The 12,583-nt window shown below is 49.3% G+C and overlaps 1 protein-coding gene across 1 annotated transcript in view; it reads left to right on the top strand.

The window, feature by feature from the left end:
* Window positions 1-12,583, top strand: part of LOC147737152 (uncharacterized) — a 160,810-nt gene that overhangs the window by 53,596 nt on the left and 94,631 nt on the right. Inside the window, exon 2 of the mRNA XM_086967363.1 lies at window positions 10,556-10,641. The gene's annotated coding sequence lies outside the window, so the exon portion shown is untranslated. The remainder of the gene's footprint in view (window positions 1-10,555; window positions 10,642-12,583) is intronic.

The raw sequence follows: 12,583 nt of genomic DNA, 5'->3' as shown, positions 1-12,583 counted from the left end.
TGCACTCCCCACGCATCAGGAACTACCAGGGACACACACATTCCCCATGCATTCCTATGGGAGGGCAGGCCAGCCATACTACACGCACGCACTTTCACTCTGGGACTCAGGGGAAAGTGCGCAGAGACCCAAAAATCACTGACACAGGGTCACACATAAGGCAAAAAGTCTAGGGGTGAACCTGCCCTGCGGGCCAAGTCCAACACAACCCCCTTCCAGCCAAAACGCAGGGGAGAACAATCACCACCGTGATGGACTTCCCTGCTTGGGGCGATAGAACACGGACGCAGGCCCGCCACTGCCGGGACACCCTCCTGTTCTATGCCACGGTGAACCCCTAGGGTTCCTTCTAAAGCTACTGTAAGGACCAACTGGGCTACCCCACTGGTACTCCTCAGCTGTCCGCGGCCAGGACCAGGCCCTGGGCCACCCAGGTGCCACCGGTCCTTGCCAATTCGCAGAGCGGGGGGTAGTAACCCCTGGCACATAGTATCCATTCTCCACTCTCCCTGTCTGCAAGACAGGACTAGACTGCCACTGGTTCACCAGCCTAGGGTCTACAACCTTAGGTGGACCAGGAGTCTCAGGGAAGGATCTCCTCCCCTTACCTCTTCTCCTAGGGTTCCTCTGCCTTCTGCGAGGGGTACCCTCTAAACACCATTTTCCCAACCTAGGGTTTAACCCCTCAGGTGGTACCGGGGTCAGAGGTGGGCTCTCCCACCCTCTGCACCCCCTTCCAGAGGTCTGCCCTCTCCCAACTGGAGAAGTTCCTCTGGAAGAAGAACCGGTCAGGACACTGGTTACAGTCGTCCTACCCTTCAGGTCAGGCAGAACCTGAACCTGGCCTCCCAACCTCCGGTCTAAAACCTTTGGTGGAATAATTGCCTGGCACTCCAGGACTTCTGGGGACTCACACGCAATCCCCCTGAGGCTGACACATGACCCATGTGTCGTGTGACTGTCTGTCTGGCGCAGATCTCCCGCCTCCTCTCCACCTGACAGTGCGCAAAGATCCCCCAGACCAGAAGTGGCGCCACCCGGGTCCACCCAAGAAGATCTAGCCCAACTGGCTAGTCTCTGGTCCACTGGTGCATCCACTGGGAAACTCATCCCCCAATCACTCCTCACTTCGGACTTCTGTGCACTCCCTCCTGGAGTAGCACTGCCGGACACTGGAACCCCTGGAGCTATAGTTACAGACACTCCAGGTTCCCTAGACACTAGGAGATCCTCCTCAAGTGTACTAACAGGACAGCCTAGGTCCCCAACCTGGTGTTCCCTCAAGAAACCACCCAAGTTCTGAGACAGGGCTTTGGGCCTCTGGGGGCTCTCAGCCACCCACTGACTCCTGCTCCACTGAGCCAGGCAGTCAGCCCCTCCACCCTTCTCACTATACTGGGACCTAGCTGGGCTACACTGAGCCTCTTCCACCACGCTGGGCTGGAAGCTCCCTGTACCACTACTGTTGGACTCACTCACCAATGACTCTACAGAACCTCTGGCCCTCTCCCAGCGGTCTGCTTCCTCTGCAAGCTCCCATGGTTCAGACAATCCACACCCCAACAGGTGTTGGTGCAACCCTGGGGAACAACAACTGAGCAACTGCTCTCTGAGAAACATATCGAACAATATGTCCCAATCACATTTCGTGGGCTCCCGTACCCAATCACACAGGGCTCCACAACAGTCCTCCTCAAAGTCTACCCAAGACTGGTGAGACGGTTTCCTAAGGTTCCTAAACCTCAACCTATTCTCCTCCTCTGGGGAAACAGGAACCATACTCTGGGAACTGGGAATTTCTAGACTGAGATTCAAATAGCTGCCACCACTGGACTCCACCCTCCCTGGGGAATCCAGAAAATTAAGACTGCGGTCAGGGGATAACCTACACTCTAGGGCTATCTTCTCCCTGGCCAAGGCCCTCTCAGCCTCTGCAGTCCGCTCATTCACACCCAGCTGCGCCATCTCCCAGGCATGCTCTAACCTGAGCTTCTCCATGGCCAGCTGGTGCTCCCTCTCTTCTCTCCTATCCACCCACTCCTCTGGGGACAGGGAAAGGGATGGGGGGCTACATCTGACACTGGACCCAGCAAGGGACTCCCTATCTAGGGGGTACTCGCTCTCTGCTGGCGCCCATCCACTGTCAAACTCACTCTCCACATCAGACTCTTCAGGGCTCCCCTCAGACCCACCACCCTCATGGTGTGCGGTCCGGGCCCTCTCCCTCTCACTGTGCTCACGCTCCCAGTCACTCTTCTGCCACAGGATCATGTTATCCCTAAGCTTGGACTGGGTGTCTGACTCACTCACTGGGATGTCTCTCTCCTTACATAACCGTACCAACTCATGCACACTGTATTTAAACAGGCCACAAAGGTTAAAAGGAGATTCCATCTTGACAGGATGCTCACAGACACGTGCAACACAAGGGACCTAGCAATCTGAAGTAAAAGTACACAATTCCAAAACTTCCACACTCTCCTTTAAAAAAAAGAACTCACTCATGCGTCCAGGGAAACACACCATTCATCCACACACACCCTCCCCTTGGATCGGTAAGGCAGTTTCTACCACCCCTGACTTCTCAACCTGACCACATGTGACACAGGTACCAAACTCTGGAAGCAGGGCGGGGGACAAATGTACTGAACACAATTATCAAATGACTCTCTTCAGAAGAAGAAACAATGGAATTTTACCAAAAACACAATAATCCCCTAAAATGTGGTCATCTAAAATGCAGAGCTTTGTAGTGGCCAGTTGCCACTGTGGTACAACGCAAACACAAATCCTTATCCTCACCGCTTGCCGCCAATGTTGGAAACGGGACCCTGGCCGGCCAAGACTCGCGTCGAGGTCAATCAGGGCTCACCATTCCCAAGGTCAGGGCAAGGGAGTCACACACCAAGGCAACCCCCACTCGCCCTCTAGGTAACGTGGCGCGAGCAGTCAAGGCTAAACTCGGAGGCGATGTAAGTTAAGTATTTGCGCACGCACCCCAGCAACAACAACCAAAGGCCCACCACAAAGGAAAACTCCACACAAGGTTATATAAAAATAGCCTTTGTATTATAATAAATATACATCAGATAAAACACACATCTTGTTACACTGTGCCAACAGGCACGGGCGGAATTTACAAGGGATATTTGTACAGGACAGGGCCACTTGGACCACTGTCAAGGGTATCAGCACTTTTAGAAGCAATACTTTCAGTAATAGCACTTTAGAAGCAATACTTTCAGTAATAGCACTTTAGAAGCAATACTTTCAGTAATAGCACTTTAGAAGCAATACCTTCAGTAATAGCACTTCAGAAGCAATACTTTCAGTAATAGCCAGTGTAGCACACAATATAAAAGTAGAGCATACAACCAGTAATCACTGGTAACAGGACCTCACTAGCACCACCTGTACTAGGGAGAAAACAACCACCTACATGTCACAATACCTATAGGGGTGCAAGGATAAAACACATGATGTATTAACATTCAGAGGTGTACAAACAATAACAATTGCGCCAAACTCACAAGTCACCACCTGTGACTGTCCCGGTGTCCCAATGTCAGGGCCTAAACGTGGCAGTTGCCCACAAAGTGCTGGGCAACTGGAGCAGGGAAAGTTAGGGCAACGTTGGAGCCTCTCTGGTCTCAAAGAACCACCACTGTGGCACTGGTGAGCCTCTCTGGGCTCTGGGCAAGAACAATGAACTGGCCCTCCTGAGCTTCTCTCAGGCTCTTCAACAGAATGGGCGCTCGAGCCTCTCTTAGGCTTGCAACGCAAAAGGGCTGGAGCCTCTCTGGGCTCCAAAAACGAGGAAATGGCACCCTCAGAGCCTCTCTGGGCTCAAAGAACAAATGGCCCCCAGGAGCCTCTCTGGGCTCTTCAACAATGAAGTGGGCGTCGGGGCCCCTCACGGGGGACCCTCGACCACGTGGGGCGCTTCTGTGGGAGTCCCCACCTCTGGGGGACTCGGGAAACAACTGTGCACCCTGGTGGAGCGGCCCGCTGTCACGTGGGGCCGCTCGAGTAGAGGCAGAAGGGGGGGGAGAGGGTGCGCGACCTCGCGCCTCTCTCCCTGGCCGGCTTTCACTCACCGGCTGCTGGGCTCCTCACTCCCGGGCGGCGGCTCCTGCACGAGAGCTCCCGTTCCTCGGGGGCTCTCTCCACACTTCTCCTTCGGGGCCTCGAAGGTCCAGGACTCTTCCTGGGCGGCGGGGCTCCTCTTCTCTCGTCCCGGGGCCCTCCTCTCCACTCGGGGAGCCTCGGGGACCCGGCAGGCAGCTTCTCTGCTGCGAGGGGCGGGACTTCCGGGTTGCCTGTCTCGGGCCGCGCTGCATGTGGTCAGCCGGCCCAGTGCTTCCGGGTCGCCGCGGGCAGCGCGGCGGCTCGCTTTTAGGCAGGCAGGCGGGCTCCCATGATCCGAGGAGTGGGCTCCCTCGTGGATCAACAACAAAACGGGCAAAACAACGCGGCAATGAGCGGGGTGGCACCCGCGCCGCCAAATCACCACACGGGGCGATCAGATGCCGGGTGGGCACCGGCTGTGCACACCAAGCGCTAGCAGTGCTAGCAACGAAGGGCAGGCGCTCCCAAGCGCCTCCAGGACAAAATGCAGCGCTCACAGCGCTCGGGGCAAAATCAAGCGCTTCCAAGCGCTAGGCAGGGATTTCAGCGCTCCCCAGCGCTGAAGGGCAGAGAGCAGCGCTCTCAGGCTGCAGGCAAGGCGTCCTCAGTGCTCCCCAGCACTGGAGGACAGGACAAGGCTCCAGCAGGGGCTGGAGGCAGGCAGGGGGGCAAGGCTGGGCCAGAGCCAGCACACTGGGTCTCCAGGCAGGGAGACACCCCAAGTGGCGGTCCTCCTGGCCCCAGCAGCAGCAAAAGCCCCCTCTGGCAGGATCCAAAAGTAGAACATTTTCCAAGGGGACACAGCCCCTTCTTATACTAACAAATCCTTTGTTTAAGGGTGCAGGGTGGGGGAGAAACCAGTCGCAGCTGGTTCTGGAGCACTCTTGATGGCCCAACCACCCATTCCTTTCACTGGGGAGGCTAGGGTCATTAGACACACCACAGGGGGGCGGAGCCAGCATTGTGTGGGGAAAACCCAGCCCATCCAGGACACAGGTACACTCCTCCCACACATCACTCATGCTAATCTCCCACTCACCACCGGGCAGTCCCATCCAGACTTCCTGGAGCCTGGCATGCCAGCCAGCTCCAGCCAATCACGCTCCAGCACCCTCACTGCACACATATCTCAATGTCCAGAAGTAGCACTTCCCTTCTAGACACATACATGCCGCAGACACCATCTCGCAGCATTCACTCTCACGAGTTTACACATACCAAACTCGAGCCTGCACTCCCCACGCATCAGGAACTACCAGGGACACACACATTCCCCATGCATTCCTATGGGAGGGCAGGCCAGCCATACTACACGCACGCACTTTCACTCTGGGACTCAGGGGAAAGTGCGCAGAGACCCAAAAATCACTGACACAGGGTCACACATAAGGCAAAAAGTCTAGGGGTGAACCTGCCCTGCGGGCCAAGTCCAACAGAAAATCTCCCAATTCTTGTCCAGCAGTATCTTCCTTACTGAAGACACCTCTAACAACTCTCATTCTATGGTAATCTGCCGCAGCAGTATACGTAGGAGGCAACAGGATAGAGACATAATATGTACCCGAAAAATCAGGAGGCAACCATGTATACGCTCTATCGTAACAGACAAAATAGGTACCCTTAGCTGCTAAAAACGATGGGGAAGTCTGGGACGCAAAAACATACGTCTCAGTACAGATACTCTTCCCTAACTGAGCTCTCAGATTCTTGCCATTACCTTGCAGACAAAAATGACCACGATGGGGTACGATCCAAATCGGAGAAGATCTTTTTGCTCGCTGGTTTTCACTCAGAATAACACCATATCCAGTCACGTTCCATCCAATACACGCTTGTGTCTTCTCTTTCGGGATATTCTCATAGGAGCTAATTCCTCTAATCATGTCTACTATACCCTTAACTAGAGCTCTATTCTTCGGATGTCTTTCACAGAACGCAGGGGGTAAACTTCACGAGCATAAATGAACATAGTTCTGTATGCCCACACAGAACCATTATAGCTAAATGGTAGGACCAGGTAAGGAATACCTTTATCAGTATTATGAGGCATAAGACCACACACCCAACAATTAGTCGTGTTCACTACTAGCTGATGTTGGTGCAAAAGTTGAACAAAAGAGTTATTAGCAAATTCCAATCTTCTAATGGACTCATGTTCAGGCAAAGGGTGAAAAGAATGTGAAAAAACTGTAGGAAAAGGTATGATTTGTGTAGTGGGTGCAAACGTCACTTAAAAAGAGAATATAACATATCCCATCATAAACATCATCATGCTAAGTAGCATCAAAAGACATATTATCAGAAAACATTTTCTACTCATTATTTTATATATTTTTCTCTTAAAGTTCATTTCTTCAACAGTTCTCTCCATCTCGAAAAACTCCATCCTCTAACCGTGCTGTTCGCGGCAGTTGGTTCTATTCGCTCAAGTGCACCTCTGAATGTTCCAGGGAACGCCCTAGAAAAAACCAGAACTGTCGACCTTGTGTCTTCCAGCCGCACACTCTGAGTCTTTATACCGCGACCCTACAGCTGAACCCGGATGGCGGTTCGAAAAACAAAAATCGGTCAAAACAGTTTCTCAGATGGGAGAGCTTAGATTCAAAAATAGAAAGAAAAGAATGTATTTGTTTATTTGTCCATCGACTCTCGGTCGTAAATTATAGGGGCCTTTACAAAGGCAATGTCTGTTCACGAAACAATAGTTCAGGTTCAGTAGTGTCCAGTCGAACTGATGGAGGCACAGCTTCTTGCAAAAGGTTGTCGCTTTCACACTCAGAACTTGTCCCAATTAAACGTGCATCGCTGAACGGCATAAAACGTGGCACGGTCTCAGTCTCTGAATCGGCAATACCTTCCTGGACCCACCGGTCGTACGGCAGAGGCAAAGGGGCCCTCTTACAATGTACGCCGTGGATCCAGTTCTCTTTACCGTGCACTCGCACTGCAGTTCGTGTCGACAGCAAAACTTGGTGGGGTCCGGTCCAGCGGGGCTGGTCGTTCTTTGTCCGCTGAAAATTCCTGACCAGGACCCACGAGCCAGGATGGATGGCGTGTCCTGGATCTTCAGATGCTTGTGGCAATGTTTCATGAACCTGTTGGTGTAAGACACGCAATTTAGCCGTCAATTCATACAGATAGTCAATCAGCACAGGATGTTCAATTTCGCTAAACTTTGTCGGCCTCGGCACTCCCCATATATATGCCGGGCGACCAAATACAATTTCATAAGGACTAAGTCCCACTAAAGAATGTACTGTCGTCCTAGTTGATAAAAGTGCCAACGGCAAAGCATCGGGCCATTGGAGACCAGAGCTCGCCTGAATCTTGGCTAACTTCAGCTTCAAGGTGTCATTATAGCATTCTACCAGACCTGCAGATTGGGGGTGATTTGCAGCATGGAACTTCTGCCTGATGCCTAAACCTTCACACACTCTCTTCATCCCTTGACCCACAAATTCACTCCCGTTATCACTCCAGACCATTCTCGGCAAACCATACCTAGGGAAAAATTCCTTAATTAGGGCTTTAGGCGTGGACAAGGCAGTATTATCTTTTAGGGGGTATGCTTCTACCCATCTCGAAAAGGCACAAACAACCACAAGGACGTACTTCAGGTTGTTACATCTTTCCATATGAATGAAATCTAATTGCAAAACCTCAACCGGATACGTCGGAGGCGCAAAATGACCAGCTGGAGTTGGAGTTCCCTTGCCAGAATTATACATCAGACAAACCATACAATTCTTGACCAAGTTCTCTGCACACTTAGGAATTCCAGCATTCTACCATACTGGAGCCAACAACTTACAAATCCCTTTCGCACTAATGTGAGCCATTCCATGCGCCATTGTAACCACTGCAAGCACATACGCATCAGGTAACATCCATCGCTAATGCTCTGACAACTCAATCCAACAACCATTCTAATCCAATTTTCCCGTACTCTCTCTCCATACACTCAATTCTTTCTCTGTAGCTTCAGCCTGAATTGACTTCACGCTCTCTATCTTATCTTCACACATTCCTCTATCCGGAACCCATCTTGCCGGACCCGCAACATACATTCGACTCATCACATCTTTTCGCCGTTTCTTTCGCAACTTCATCTGCAAATGCATTACCATGACCAACGTCATCGGTAACCTTCTTATGTGCACTACATTTCACAATCGCAACTTGCATCGGTAAAGTAAGCGACTCAAGAAGTTCATTCACCAACTGACCATGCTGTATTTTCGTTCCATGAGACGTGAGGAACCCACGTTCCTTCCACAAGCGATCAAAACTGTGAGCCACACCAAACGCATACTAGCTATCAGTATATACAGTTACTTGTTTCCCTTTTGACAACACACACGCTCTTGTCAATGCAATCAACTCTGCTGCTTGAGCTGAATTTTGTGGGATACGTGCAGCTTCAACAATCGTATACAAAGTCGTAACAGCATATGCTGCAGTCGTATCACCATTCGGAAGCTTGAAGCACGAACCATCTACCCATAAGGTACCATCACACATCGCAAGAGGAGTATCCCTAAGGTCTATTCTACCCTTTGATTCCTCCTATGTCCTAAGAAAGCAATCATGTTGTTCAGAAACATCTGTCTCTACAGAAATCGGCAACAACGTAGCTGGATTCAACGTGTTGTATCTCTTTATATGTACATGACTCGCTAAAAGTGTCAACTCGTAACCTGACAATCGAGCACTAGTTAAGTGCTGTGTCTTAGTCCTGTTTAACAAGGTATCCACTGCATGTGGAACCATCACAATCAACATATTATCCATCACCAAACCAGCAGACTGTCGAATAGAGACAGCCACTGCCGCTGTAGCTCTCAAACAACTCAGCAATGCTCTAGCTATTGGATCCAAAGTCGACGAAAAATACGCACATGGACGTTGTTTATCGCCGAACTGCTGTGTCAGGACTGACAATGCACATCCCTCTCTCTCGTGGACATAGAGTGTAAAAGGCTTACTGTAGTCGGGAGTACCCAACACAGGAGCCGAACACAACGCATCACGCAATTCAGAAAAACTCTTCTGCCATTCGTCAGTCCAAGGAATAGGATTCGGAGTATCCTTAACAGTAAGAGCTAACAAAGGTTTCGCTAGAAGCGAAAAATTTGGAATCCACTGCCTACAGTATGAGGTAATACCCAAGAAAGCATGCACTTCTCTCTGTGTAGTTGGCACACTCATTTTCGTAATCGCTTGAATTCGTTCTGGGGTCAATCTTCTTCCCTCCTTCGATAAGAGATGACCTAAGTAGGTCACTTCTTGTCGACAATACTGCAAATTCGAAAGAGACACTTTATGATGGAAGTCAGACAAATGTCGCAACAAAGAAATAGTAGCTTCTTTACAAATCTCCTCATTATCAGCAGCAACTAACAAATCGTTGACATACTGAATAAGAGCAGCACCATCAGGTAAGACAATCGTATCAAGTTGTGTTTTCAAAGCCTGACTATAGATGGACGGACTCTCACAATAGCCCTGAGGAGCGCGCTTGAACTGGAAACTTCGGCCTCCTTAAGAGAAGCCAAAAATATCTCTACTCTCCTCGGCAATCGGGATGCTGAAGAAAGCATTCTTCAAATCAATCACCGAAAACCAAGTAGCAGAAGCAGGAATCATAGTCTGCCAATCTTCACCTTCTGTGGACGCAGGTTTGCTGTATTCACTTCTAAGCTCTGGAATTCCCTACCTTTGGGGATTCGATACTGCACTGATCTTTTAGTATTTAGGAAACAGCTTAAGACCTGGCTTTTCCCCCCAGCCTAGGCTCAACCCTTTGTGCATCTGGGTTACTCTGTTCAGTCAGCGCCATGAAGCCCCCTGGGTGTACGTGCGCTATATAAAAGGTTATTAACATAACATAACATCTTGTCTGCCATCTGTTTGTTCTCATCTAAGTGCGCTCTTCACATTATGTGTTGTTTGCATGTTCAGAATTTAGATTTTCCTAAGTTTAAAGATTCAGAAAGTCTAGACTATTATGCATTTTATCCCTCGCTTTATCATCATCCAACTTAAACAGTTACAATTTACAAAATGACTGCACTTCCCAGAGCTCATTGGAATGCATGACTACGGAAAACTGTACCTGGTGTACCGTCATGGCACACTAGGTCTCGCTGTTAATCCTCCCGTGCATGCAGCAAGTCCTCTTCTCTGATAATAAGCATTGAAAACAACATGCATAGGCTTTTCTGTTTTCAGTTTCTATGGGTTCGAAATTGTAGTGTTTTTTTCGTGTTTTACAAACGTTTAAAACATTTTTGCATTGTAAAAATTCACAGGGCTGGTGTTTATCTAAAGAATATTGAGTTTATTTCCTTCTCTTGCTTGTCACTATTGACATTTCTAATATCCATCTATCTTCTCCTAATTCTCTTTTTTGAATTTGCTCTTTCAGGTGATGTTTCAGTGTTATCTCCAAACCTGTCTTATTTCCCATTGATCGCTTTCCAGCCGTCTAGTCCCACGATGTGCAGCATGTAGGTATGTTTGCATCTCATTATCTCACAAATATTTGATTCGGTCGAGGAAAATAGCGGCCACTAGCTAGAGGCAGTAGCAGGCTGGGCAGTATAACCAGGGAAATGTACTAAAGGACTCAAGAGATGAAGCACAAGTAAGAAAAAAAAGCTATACTACGATACTGAAGCAGCAAGCAAGCAAGAAGAAGACCGTCTAAAATTAAGGAAGAGTCTCGGAAGGACTCAAATCTACTCACCGCGCTCCTGGCTGGCTGAGGCGGGTCTGCGGAGTCGATGCTGGCATGCTCCAGGCTCTGCGTGTGGTGGTTTGTCTGCGCCTTTCTGGCTGGTTTTGCGCGTCGGGAGCGTTTTGTGTGTGGCCGCCTGGGTCACCCACCTGCATTGTTCATTTTGGTAGATACGGATACGGACGCCAATGTGGGGGAGAATGAGGTGAGCGGCATCCCGGGAGTGCTTGGAGCGTGTATTTTGGCAGCGGCCGGCGCTGACCCCGTTCCGTTTTTCCCGGGCGGTTTGTGGCTTTGCAGAGAATGGTGGTGGAGCTGGCATGTTGGGGGGCTTGATGTGCAGCGTAAGGCTGGTTGTGTGTGCCTGTCTTGTGGTGCTTTTTCGGCGGTCTTCCCTGCCATCTTTCGGGGGTTCAGGCAGCTAAAAGTCACTGCAAACAAGGGCGCTGGGTGCTTGGCGCCTAGCTCAGTATTTGGTGTGGAGAAGTGGCGGCATGGGAAAATCTGACTATTGGCGGAGGACGTTGGTCTGAAGCAGCTGCGGGGCTGGCGATTAGAAAGGGAGTTACGGCCAGAGCTGAATTGCGTACTAGTTCAGCTCCTACCTGTTTGGCACTGGTATCCCCAGTAAATAGTATTAATAAAAACAGGTCCTTGAACTTGCAAGAGAAAGATCAACGTGTCTATTTAGATCTAAGTGGCAAGAAAAGCAGAGATCAGGATTTTGAACAAAATGTATGGCCGACTTCAATGTCTACGGTAAAATAAAAGAGGAGAGACTGGGGGCCAAAATTACACTATGAGAGGGAGAGTGGAACACAGGAAGACCAAGTTAGAAATCTACTGACGGAGACAGATAAAAGTAAACTTAACAGGTATACTCTTAGGAGCAGAGAAATTTGGGGGGGTGGAGAGCTCTTCTTATAAATCTGCAGACACAGAGTATACAACGACGGCAGGAGAACAATCAACGGCAAAAGAGATAAAAGAGGTGAGAGTGGCTAAAGTGTCTAACTCCAACAGGAAAGTAAAAGCAAATTCCGCAAGTACTTATACTAATACTTCTTCAAAAAAAGAACAAAAAAATCTCACTAAAAATAAAACGAGCAGTACAAGAGTCACCCCATCACTAAGATCCTTCTTTAAGGTCCAGAACACACAGACTACAGCAGTAAGGGATTTGGTAGATCCAAGAGTAGCAGTAGAAAATAATATGATCAATCTTAATCACACTCAATTAGGGTGTGTTAATAAGGAGACGATGGAGCCTCTGTTGTTGGAGAATAGGTATGAGCCCTTGACACAAGAACCGAACGGAGATGTAGTAGACTCGTCACCTGCACCATTACCTGCATCCTCACCTGCTTTGACTCAGTTTAATATAGAGGATCCCACTATGAGTGGAAAGAGAACTGTAGCAGTTGCTCTGAATCCGTTAAATACCAAAGACACAGTAAAGAATAAGGGAGCAACCTCACTCACTGAGGGACTTTTAACTACTTTGCTAACGGAAATCAGGGATAAGTTCACAGTTTCTGAGAAAAACCAATTAAAAATACAACCAGCCTGCGAAATTCTTGAGACCAAGATGAATGCAATCTGATACTGTGGGCACTATGGAAGTAGTGGTTGAGAGTCTAACAAAACAAGTTTATAAAAATACACAAGACATACAGGCATTAAGAAGTGAGAACCAACCCTAAAATATAACCTGGA

Source organism: Lissotriton vulgaris, chromosome 1_1 (assembly GCF_964263255.1).
Source record: "Lissotriton vulgaris chromosome 1_1, aLisVul1.2, whole genome shotgun sequence".
Taxonomy (NCBI): domain Eukaryota; kingdom Metazoa; phylum Chordata; class Amphibia; order Caudata; family Salamandridae; genus Lissotriton; species Lissotriton vulgaris.
The sequence above is the reverse complement of the archived record's forward strand: the minus strand, read 5'-3'. Positions and strand labels throughout refer to the sequence as shown.